The 12311-nt window shown below is 32.8% G+C and overlaps 2 long non-coding RNA genes across 2 annotated transcripts in view; one reads left to right on the top strand and one right to left on the bottom strand.

Annotated features, from left to right (window-relative positions):
- LOC143083889 (uncharacterized) overlaps positions 1–12311 on the top strand; it is a 197658-nt gene that overhangs the window by 149304 nt on the left and 36043 nt on the right. The gene's annotated exons all lie outside the window — the stretch shown is intronic.
- On the bottom strand, positions 3643–9224 carry LOC143083891 (uncharacterized). Its single transcript, XR_012980926.1, has 2 exons — positions 4306–9224; positions 3643–3981 (listed from the first exon to the last, which is right to left on the bottom strand). It is a non-coding gene; the product is annotated as an uncharacterized LOC143083891 (long non-coding RNA).

The following is a 12311-nucleotide window of genomic DNA, read 5'->3' as shown; positions in this document are numbered from 1 at the left end:
TCTGTATACCCCATCCACACCCTCTTATATACTGTCTGTCTAAAGGTTGGGTGAACGCGAGGGTTGACGACATAGTAAAACGAAAATAACTGAAAATTGTCGAGCGTGAACGAAGCTCTTAACAGGAGATAAATTCTTACCACACAGAGGATTTGACAAAGATACTGTTCTACAAACACATTGCAGATTGACTTTCTGAAATTACATGTGTCACTGAAGTGGCGAAGGAAAATGTGGCTTTCTGTAAATGCATGTGTCACTGAGGTGAATCGGGAGCATTACATTTTAGCGCATTTGAGGATTAAAATTTGTTACGTTTGCGCGCAGCTTTTGATTACATTTGCGCACATTCATTTTAGAGGTAACATAGGTAAGAAATAAAGATAATTCAGAATGATAAGTATGACTATAGTTAATATGAATTTTGAACATATTTGTAAATTTATTATATATTTGTCATATTGAATTCTAAAAAAATTATAAAGTGATTATGAGATATCCCATACATGTAACTTAATTGCAATATTTCAGAATAAATAGTTTTTAGTTTCCTATTTTACCAAAAAGTGATAGCTTTAGTATTATTTACTGACTCTAGTTTGAAAAGTGGGTCAAGGCACAAACATGGAGTTTCGTTTGTAAGAAACAAGTCGGAGGAGAACGATGGATTTACATATCGACAGAACACTTGATGATGTACTTGATTTGTGTCAGATGTTCGGACTCCTTGTTTTTTCTCTTACAATACAGGGTAAAATAATTTGCCCCATTACACCCTTTTTTTCTTTTCATATAATAAAATTGAGAAAGGAAATGGGGAATGTGTCAAAGCGACAACAACCCGACCATAGAGCTAAGACTTCAATAGCGCATAAAAGTTCATTTACCAAAAATTAAGCAGATTCTAGATTTTTTTCTTTCGATTTGAGACCGAAATAATTCCAATGCAAATATAAGGTAAAAATCCGAGTGAGCCTTTTCCCGCCATGTTCCTTAACCAATGCTCTTCCGACTTATAGTATCAATTTTAAATTCTAGATTTTTATAATTTCACCTAAGTACATCCTTAAATCAGGAGATATTTCATGGCGATGCACCGTAAATAATTGCAAATGTATTTCAGCAAATTCTCCATTTCCTCCAAGTCTTTGGGCATCACTACTATCAGCAGAATTCATGCGTACAACAAACAGCCCGGAATCATTCTATGCATGCTCACTACAATGAGGAATTTTATGCAGCACATTCATGTACATGATGTACTAATACTATTTTTGTGTTTTCTTAAAGCAGTGGACTTCAAATATTCAGAACGTTACGACATGTAAAATCAGTAGATTTGCTATGTTTTTACATTTTTATTTGTATAAATTTCCCGGATTTAGTGCTTTGTGCATAATAAAACAGACTTATACTGTTCGAAAATAATAGCCAAAAATAAATAAATATAATCTACCTGTATTTACCTGGGTTTACCTGTGAAATAATGCGCGCAAATCATGTAACCAAAAGCTGCGCGAAAACGTAATGATCCGTAATGATTTTTGTGTGTAAATGAAATGGTAATGCGCGCAAATGTAATTAATCGGGTGAATCAGTTGTTCTACGACATCCACTCCCCAATCCCAGACCCTCACTGAGCTAACAAAAGAAAAGATCCTCCTGTTGGGGCCGAAATTGGAGCAGTCAGTCAATATTCATTTGCAAATTTATGTGAATCAATGGTTCAATTTTACTTTTTTGATATATTCGATCAAGTATAAAACATGTAAAACATTATCCTTTTAATTATTCAATTTTCGTACGTCCCCCTCCTATCCCCCGAAACAACCACTCAGAATCGTTCTTAAATGGGCCCAAGCAGTGTTTCAAACTGGTTCGATTTGTCTTTCCGAGTTTCTTTAAATCTGGTCCGAGTTTTCTTGGTCCGACTTGAACCAATCCTGTTATTCAGCGTCTCGGACAAACTTCCTGTTCTCGGAATTAGACTGCTCTCGACAAAAGTTCTACAAACAATTATTTGTAACCAATAATGACTTTAAAGGGTAAGTTTTACATATTTCTGTTATATGTGATTCATGTGAAGAAATGACACACTCATTTTATCTCATTTACAAATATTTTTTACATTTTGAACGCAGCAACAGGTCGATGGACATATTTCCGGGTTTTATATCTCTTTTTCTTTGCATTAATGCGAAATGTTCTGAACAAGGACTGAGAAGAAATTTTCAATTGAACATTTAACTGAGTAATTTTCTTTTCTTCAAGGTAAAAGTATATTCTTCAAAACAAAATTTGAAAGTTAGTTAAAATTGAACAGTTGAAGAGTTTTTAGACACCAGGCGGCGCTGATGTTTGTCATATTTTTAGCTCACCTGGTCCAAAGGGCCATGTGAGCTGGGCTATGTGAGTTTATGCCATCACTTTTGTCAGTCGTCTGTTGACGTTTGTCGTCATCGTAAACTATTTCAAGAATCAGATTCAATCTTCTCCTCTGAAACTACTGGGCAAAACTTCAAACTTTAAATTCAAATTCAAATTATTTATTCAAGAAAACTCACAAAGAGCATAAAATGAACAATATAAATGCATATGTACATAAATATTGAGAAAGAGTTATAGCTGACAAAGAGATCTAATACACACATAAAAAAGGAAATATTATATTATATGGTATGATAAATATCAAGGGAGACAACCCTGTTCTTATGTAAATACTCTATTAAATTACCATATGGACCATAATTTGCTATTGGGCTCCGTTTCCTATAACTATAGAAAAGTGATAAAATTTGAATTACTGTAAGAAAAGTTGTAACTACATCTAAAGATGCCATTATTTTTATTAACATACAAGTGTATGCTACTCTTCCCTAGAAAAAAAATTGAAATATACGAATTTCAAAGATTCTACAACCGTATTTTTGTGTCGTTTCTCGCGTTACTTTTTGCTTCCGAAGAGCATAACGCTGACTGATTTATAGATAATCGTCACCGGCAAATTCGTAACTTTTGCTTTCAAATAACAAAGAACATAGACCAATAATAATAGTGAGAAGAAAATGCCGAGAACTATAAGTATTTATGTAGCAGATGTAAGAACAGTGGCGTGATTTTTGTGTCCGATTTCGTAACGCAAATTTTAGATGATGTAATCTGCTTTGTTGTAATAGAATTCTTAAAAACAATATGCAAATATGAACTCTCGCGAGATGTTCAAACAGGTAAATCAGAGATGATTTACATTCTTGTTTTGATCTTCGTAATAATTAAGTAAGAAAATGACGTTATCGTTATGCGTTACATTTCACACGAAACAGAAGTCCAGTTATTTATTAAAATTGTTTTTGTCCTTAAGTTCTAATCATTTCCTAACATGTGATCACGCCCTTACAGCCGGACATACGATATACTAGTTCTAAACATTGTTTTTGTTTCCAACGGGATGTTAGCAAACATAATCTGTAGACTTGTTTCGACTTGTTTAAAAAAGGAAAATACAATTTTCAAAGAGATTTGTCACCAAGAGCCAATGCACGTTGAGTTTAAGGGGGACTATCGAACATGCACAGCCCAAGGCACAGTGGGTCAGTCTTTCACAAGACTTAAGCAATGGCAGGCAAAACTATAAAGCAAGCAGCAAGTTGTAACAGTTTTATATAGTAACAGGTCCAAATACTAATAATGATGCCAAAACAATTTGCAAACAAATAAAGTCCAAATGTTCCAATTAATAAAGTCACTAATTTCACTAATCCAATTCACAGTTTAAAGTTAAAGTCCAAAATGTTCCAAATATTCTAAGTTGATGTTGTCTGGTTGAACGATTACAGTTGTGTTGAGCTGTCTTTTGAGTTAGCGTTTCTCCTGAGTAGCTGAGCCTGGTTGGCTTTGGAAGCACTCCTATCTGGATCACACCGACGAGACTACACTGACGAATAACTGTTCGATTTCGATATTTAAGGCGAAAGCTGAAAACTACTCATAAAATGACAGACATTGATAATTTTGATAATTTGAGTATTAATAATATTGTTTACAATGTCAAAAGGTGAAATTGAATAATGTCAATTAGAGAGATACAAGTTAATTACATTTATAATCCTAATTAAAACATAATGTTGCTCAGACTAATTAATGACATTTGACAAGATACCAAAGTGTTGCTCAGAGCAATTATTAAGAAGCGACATGTTTCACAAAATTTACCTGAGTAATTAAATTAAAAATTTGTCAAACAATTATTTCATATTTTCTAAAATAATATATTTTCTCAATAAAATTCACTTTAAAAACTTATACCTAAAAGAACACCTATAACAAATTCCCCCCTTCTCCAATATGTTTGTCCTCAAACATGAGAAAATATACATATATGTACAAAAACATTAAACGTAAAGAAAATATATATAATGATTATGTAGAATAAAATGATATACACAAGAAAATCTAGATAAAGATAGCTTGTTTTGCAAGACAAGATGAAAAATTCAATATTAGACAAAATTGCTAGATGAATAAAATTGCCAATTTAAGAAAATTGCCAGATAAGATATGAAAAGCAAGACTAATGAAAATAAGAAATAAGAAAAGACATATTGTAAAGAAAAATTCTAAACTGAAAATTACATAAAAACAAATAAAATTTTTAGGCTGTATGCTTCTTGTATAAGGTGGTCGGCCCTATACAAGTGCAGGGTGTGGAGTTGAATGACCAGTCCAACTCCAAAGGGTTTAAATCATTGATCATTAACATCCTCTTACTTTAAACAAAAATGTTACATAAAAATAAAACAAAACATACTAGCTAGTATTACAATAAAAATATAAGACATACACTATATTTACAATACCGGTATCTATCTTTTTACAATTCTATAACTCATTATTTGCCAATCTATGTGGCTATACTCTATAATATTCTCATTTATACCAATCTATGTGGCTATACTCTATAATATTTTAATTTATACCAATCTATGTGGTTTTACTCTATTATATTCTTATTACCAATTTATGTGGTTTAATTCAAAAATCTATTCTTTGTCCATCTTTGTGGCTTTATAAAAATAGTAGCTTCAATTTATTATTTCATTATATAAAACACTATCATATTTAACAATTGTACATGTACTATTCATAAATTTATCTTCTCCTCATACTTATTTCTATCTTGTATTGTGATTCTAACACATTTATAAAGTTATTTATAGATGCATTTGACAGACTATCAAAAGTATCCCACTCTGGTGCAATGACTGGATTCCTGTATCCCGATAAATATTCCGTTGTACCATCTATGTTGTATCGAATTTCATGTATTTTACCATCGGAGGCTATTTGAAAACTGCAGTCGCGTTGATTTTCCTTTCCTAATCTTTTTTCCATAGCATATTGAATGTCTTGTTGTAAAAGAGATTGTTTGAAACGTTCCTTATGATCTATTAAAACTTGTCGTGCGATATTTGGTGCTGAAGTCATTGATTCATATTTTGTAGTATTCCCAGATTTAATTAAAAAGTATGGTCGATTGTTAACAATTTTCACAGCCAATAACTGTTGATTTTCATCTTCTTGATTTTGTTCATTTATGGTTTCAGTTTGTGTGCTTATATCAGCTGTGACTTTAGTTGAAATATATTGTACACTATTAACAGCTGGATCCGGTTTAGTGAAAAATTTATGTTTATTCTGCTGTAATGGACGTTTTCTTTTCTTACCACTCATTGTACGATGCGCATGAAATTCTCGTATTAATTTTGCTGGGACCTTGCATGGGAAATACCATTCTGTGTTTCTAGATTTATCGGTAAACTTAAGTTTATAGTATAGTGTACCATTACCTCTGACTGATGATAGAACTTGTTGAATCTCCTCTTCTTTGAATGCTTTGCACTTATTGTTCTTACAATCCTGACAAGATGGCTTGTTGTCTTTAACTGGTTGATTTACGGTTGAATCTCCTGAAGGGCTTGCACTTCTCTTATTTGTTTCACTGTTTTGTGCTGGTTGTTGATTTTGTTGTCTGTTATTGATTCTATCAACAGGAAGTTGTTGTTGGTTCTGAGTTGGCCTATTGTTGTTAATTACAGGAATAGGTGGTTGTTGCCTATTAATTCCATTGTTGTTGATTGGTGGCACAGGTTGTTGACGATTGTTCGGTAAAAGTTGATCATTATCATTGATGTTGTCATCTTGTATTTCTTCTGGATTCAGTTCTTCGTTGTCATTTTGAAACTCATCTGGTAAATTAGTCGGTCTGTCTTTTGGATCGTAATATGGCTTCATTCGTTGCGCGTTTACCATTGACACAACCTCTTTGTTTGTTGCACAATTCCTAAGTTTGTAGGTACTATTTGGTCCAATGCGGGTTATATAATAAGGTCCTGACCATTTTCTATGTAATTTTGGTGCTTTTCCGACAGGAACTTTGGTACAATAAAGCCAAACACGTTGAGCTGGTTGAAATTGAGGTTCTTTAGATTTTTTGTCATATTGTTGTTTATATCTTTCTTGAGCTTGCTTGATGTTTTTAGCAGCAATCTTTCTTGATGTTTCTAAATTTTGAAGAATTCGGCTTAAAAATATTTTGTGATCTTGTGCCAAACGATCTTTTGGTATTAGCGCTGTGTCAATGGGTAATGTCATTTCTCATCCATAAAGTAAAAAGAATGGTGAATAATCAGTTGATTGAGTGGCTGGCGTAGCACGGTAGGCCATTAAAATTCCAGGTAGAACATCATACCAATCATCTTGTTGATCTCTTGTATAGGCTCTTAACGCTTGTAAAATTACAGAGTTCATTCTTTCGCATGCTCCATTTGTCTGTGGATGGTATGAGCTTGTAAGATGTCTTTTAATATTGAAGAGTTCTGAAAGAGCTTTAACTAAATTTGAAACAAAATTACGTCGGCGGTCTGATAAAAGGGTCCTAGGAGCACCATAACGGGATATTATTTCTCTATATAAAACATTTGCAACTTCACCTGCTTCCTCAGATCTTAACGGAAAAGCTTCACACCATTTTGAATAACTGTCAACTACGAGTAGAACATGTTTATATTTATCTTTGGTTGTTGGAAGGCCACTTAAAATATCCATATGCCATCGTCCGAAAATATCATTTGTTGGTTGTGGTTGTAAAGGTGGTGGTTTTGAATTAAAAGCACGTTTGGACTGCTGGCACACTTCACACGTTTTTACATACTGATTAATGTCACTATACATCGATGGCCAGAAATATTTGTTTCTAATTGCAGCATATGTTCGTTCAAATCCTTGATGTCCTCCTCCCAGAATGCAGTCGTGATATGCTTTGAGTATTGAATCACGGAGATTCCTTGGAACTGCAATCTGTTTGACAAGTCGCTCATCTTTTGGCACTTTCTTACAACGTTTTGAGTAGAAGTGTTTTAAAATTCCATCTTCTAACTCAAAGTTGAATGATTCGGCTACGACTGCCCTTGCAAGTTCTGGATTCTGTGGTACTCGTCCTGTCTGTTTGTATTTAATAATATCGGCAAAGTCTCTACAATTCTCTTGTTCTTCGGCTAAATTGGTTAATTGAATATCATTGATTGTCGCGGTTTGTAAACTTGAAATAACTGCATCTTCATTTTCACCCTTATAAATAAATGTTATTTCGCTATATTCTTTCTGTATATCGATGGAGCCTAAATGGTCTGCAAGTTCACTAGAGTCAAAAGAAGCACTATTGTTAATTTCTAAATGTTTTTGTCTTGATAAGCAGTCTGCTGGGTTTTTAGATCCTGCACGATGTTGAATTTTAAAATTATATCCTTGTAATAGCAAACTCCACCTACCAAGTCTTCCCTGACAATCTTTAATTTTCTGAAGGTACTTAACTGAGATATTGTCTGTATATACTATGAACTCTTGATTTGCCAAATAATGTTTAAAATGTTGAACTCCTTCCACTAATGCTAGAGCCTCTTTATCAGTTATATGCCACTTAAGTTCTGAACCCCTTAATTGTCTTCCACCATAAGCAATTACATGTTCTAATCCATTTTGAATCTGACTTAAAATATATCCATTTGAAAACTCTGAAGAGTCTGTTGCTAAGATGAAAGGTTTGTCTAAATGAGGAAATGATAAAATTGGAGCTGATGTCAAACGGTCTTTTAAATTTTCAAACGCAATATCACATTCTGGTGTCCACTTGAATCTTTGATCTTTCTTTAAAAGCTTTGTTAATGGAGCTGCTATGTGGGCATAGTCTTTCACAAATTTCCTATAGTAGTTTGCCATTCCTAAGAAACTTTTCACTTGCTTTGCAGTAGTTGGTCTTGAGAAGTCCTTAACTTTTTCTGTATTTTCAGGATTGACGCGGATGCCATCTGTTGATATAACATGGCCCAGATACTTGATTGTTCTTGTTGCGAATTTACATTTTTCAGGATTAAGTTTCAGGTTTGCTTCACGTAGATTTGAAAACACTTGTTGAAGGTGATTAAGGTGGTCTTCAAAGTTCTTTGAAAAAATCAGAATGTCATCGATGTAAACCAATGCAATTTTGAAATTTAAATCCTTTAGCACTTTTGTCATTAAACATTGAAAAGTTAATGGAGAGTTCATCATACCAAACGGAAGTCTATTAAATTCATATACACCTTTATGTGTAATGAATGCACTTTTATGCTTTGTTGTTGGGTCTAGCGGGACCTGCCAAAATCCTGACGTTAAATCGAGAGATGAAAATAGTTCTGGTTTTGAATCTGCTAAAGTGTCAAATATATCTGTCATAGTTGGAATCACTGCTGACATGGGTTCTGTTATACGGTTTAAAGCTCTATAATCTACACATACGCGTATACTTCCATTTCTTTTCTTAACAAGTACGACTGGACTATGCCATGGTGAAGTAGATTCCTCAATAATATTATTTCTTTCCATTTCATCAAGTTGTTTGTCTAGTTCTTTGCGCATTTGTGGAGATTGTCTATATGGAGCAGCACTAATTGGTTTTGCATCACCAGTATAAATTGTGTGGTAATGCAAGTTGGTATGTCCCAGTTCACTTAAATCCTTTGCAAATATGTCCCTATTTCGAATAAGAAAATTTTGAATTTGTTGTTTTTGTTCCACTGTAAGTTCTAAATTGTCTAAATTAAATCCTAAGTCTGAAAATTCACTACAAAGTTGATTACTAGTAGTTTCGCTAAAAGAGTTTATATGAGCTGATGATCCTTCTGTGAACTTTGTAACACTGTTAGGCTGTATAGTTTCGGCTTTCGCAATTTTAGTCCTTCTAGGAATGTAAACGGTTGAATTTGTAGGATTCATAAGTCTGTATGAAGCTATGCCTCTTAACACTGTAGAAATGGTCTTTCCTCCTGCTACCTGATGTTCAATGGATAAGTTTCCTTTCGGTTCCAAAATTACTGTTGTTCCATGTTTAAATTTTCCAATATGTACTGGAATTATGATTTCAGATTGCGGTTGTATTTCAACTAAATTCACTGTGGTTGCCATGGCAATCTGAACATTGTCATCTTTGAATGTTGGAACAGTAATTGTAGAAACTATATTCTCCTTTCCTGTAAGAGTAGCACTATCTTTTTCTGGTACAGTAGGCACAGATATTGTCATTTTTCCAAAATCCAAATTAACCTTATGGGTTACCAAGAAGTCCAATCCAAGAAGTATTTTTGAATGAAGAGTTTCGAAAATGTGAAAGTTCTGTAAAATTTTGTGTTCTCCGAATCTTATTTCCAAAGTAGCTTTTCCTAGCACTGGGTGTACCTCTCCGCATACTCCAACTCCACTAAAAATTGATGATCTCTGTATGTCAGCTTGAGGTCTTAGTTGTCTTAAAAGATGTTGACTTATACAACTTATTGTTGCACCACTGTCAATTAAGCACTTTTGGTTTGAATTTTCAATGTTCAGGTACATAAAGTTTCTTTCTAAAGATGATTTAAATTCTATATCTGCTTCTCTTGCTGTAACAGTTGAAAGACTTGCACATTTTGATCTTTTGCAGCACCATATATTCTTAATTCTTTTCTTTCCCATGATTACTACACTATTAAAAGAATTTGGCTATTTTAGATACAATCTATTCACAGAATAAAAAGACAATAGCTACATGAAATGTATGTAAAACTACACAATGTCTTAAATTTATTAGCAATCTCAATAATTTATATGTTCACAACTTTTCTTTGAAGAAACCTTTTGCTTTAATAACTAGCAATTTTATTTCGAGAATTATTATGAATATTATTATTTCAAAAGCTACTTATCTTTAGTCTCTGTATAGTACTATTTTGTTCACACACTGCAGTTGTCTTTCTTTACAATTAGTTTGCCAACTTTGATACAGCAACTTTTAAAGTTGAAAACTGAAACTAAACAAGATTATAATTAGACTTCTGTAAATGGTAGACTATGAAAAAAGAATTCATTTGAATACTACCAATTGCTTTTTACAGATTTAAAACTAATTTTTATTTTTAATCTATTTAGATTCAATCTTGCACAATATTTGCTGAAACTGGAAAATTAAAATATAACTGTAAAGATAGAATAATAAATAATATTTCAATAAGTTACTTAGCTTCAATAGTTGATTCTCATTCTCTGCTGTTCCTTTAGTTGAATTTTATTTATGAAATTTCTTCACAAATTTTGTAAGTAGATAATTTAAAAGTAATTTTGAAAGCTGTTGCTAATAATAATGCCATGCCAAAGCTTGATGGATCGAAATGCTGCCAACGGGCCCGCCACCAAATCTGTCACCAAGAGCCAATGCACGTCGAGTTTAAGGGGGACTATCGAACATGCACAGCCCAAGGCACAGTGGGTCAGTCTTTCACAAGACTTAAGCAATGGCAGGCAAAACTATAAAGCAAGCAACAAGTTGTAACAGTTTTATATAGTAACAGGTCCAAATACTAATAATGATGCCAAAACAATTTGCAAACAAATAAAGTCCAAATGTTCCAATTAATAAAGTCACTAATTTCACTAATCCAATTCACAGTTTAAAGTTAAAGTCCAAAATGTTCCAAATATTCTAAGTTGATGTTGTCTGGTTGAACGATTACAGTTGTGTTGAGCTGTCTTTTGAGTTAGCGTTTCTCCTGAGTAGCTGAGCCTGGTTGGCTTTGGAAGCACTCCTATCTGGATCACACCGACGAGACTACACTGACGAATAACTGTTCGACTTCGATATTTAAGGCGAAAGCTGAAAACTACTCATAAAATGACAGACATTGATAATTTTGATAATTTGAGTATTAATAATATTGTTTACAATGTCAAAAGGTGAAATTGAATAATGTCAATTAGAGAGATACAAGTTAATTACATTTATAATCCTAATTAAAACATAATGTTGCTCAGACTAATTAATGACATTTGACAAGATACCAAAGTGTTGCTCAGAGCAATTATTAAGAAGCGACATGTTTCACAAAATTTACCTGAGTAATTAAATTAAAAATTTGTCAAACAATTATTTCATATTTTCTAAAATAATATATTTTCTCAATAAAATTCACTTTAAAAACTTATACCTAAAAGAACACCTATAACAGATTGCACCGGGGGTCTATTATTATTCCTATGTGCATAATGTTACATACGATCTTGTGTGAAAATAAATGCCCAATGACTTGACAAAATCGATTTCAAATTTGACCGACGTTTAAACACACTACGTTTCCAAATAACGATGTAAAGGGTCCTTGGAAAATTCAATCGAAATTACGTCTCTTATCATGGATGCAGATGTTCGTTGGATTGATTTTGCTTCAGCAGTAAATATAACTTGATATTTTAGGTGAATAAAGATAATTAAATGAAAAATGCATGTTAATATACCGTTACACTAGGAATGTACAAAGTTGGTAACTTTGTCGCAATTTTTAATTATTTTTTTTTATTCATGTTCTGCAAACACTTTTCAGAAACGCAATAAACTTGTCAAAGGAAAAGTAAACTTTTACCAGGCATGACTTGAAAGGAAGTACTTTATTGATTCTAGCCCACTAAAGTAGGTTAAAATGTGGAAACCATGTAGATGGTGTACAGGTCACAAATATCACATGGTGCCTATTTTAAAGATTTTAATTCCAAGTTAAAAGTTTTTTTCTTTACTGGATTTAAAGAATTTTACATTGCCAATGATTTGGAATAAATTTTATATAACTGGAATTTCAAAACCAAATATAAATATATTTTTTTGGCCAAAACATCAAGATACAACGATTATGGTATCCTGTATCAATGAAGAAAATATGGAAAATTCTGAATAAATTGTACTAATTGTTTTCAAAACA

Source organism: Mytilus galloprovincialis, chromosome 7 (genome assembly GCF_965363235.1).
Source record: "Mytilus galloprovincialis chromosome 7, xbMytGall1.hap1.1, whole genome shotgun sequence".
Taxonomy (NCBI): Eukaryota; Metazoa; Mollusca; class Bivalvia; order Mytilida; family Mytilidae; genus Mytilus; species Mytilus galloprovincialis.
This window is presented reverse-complemented; position numbering and strand designations above follow the sequence as displayed.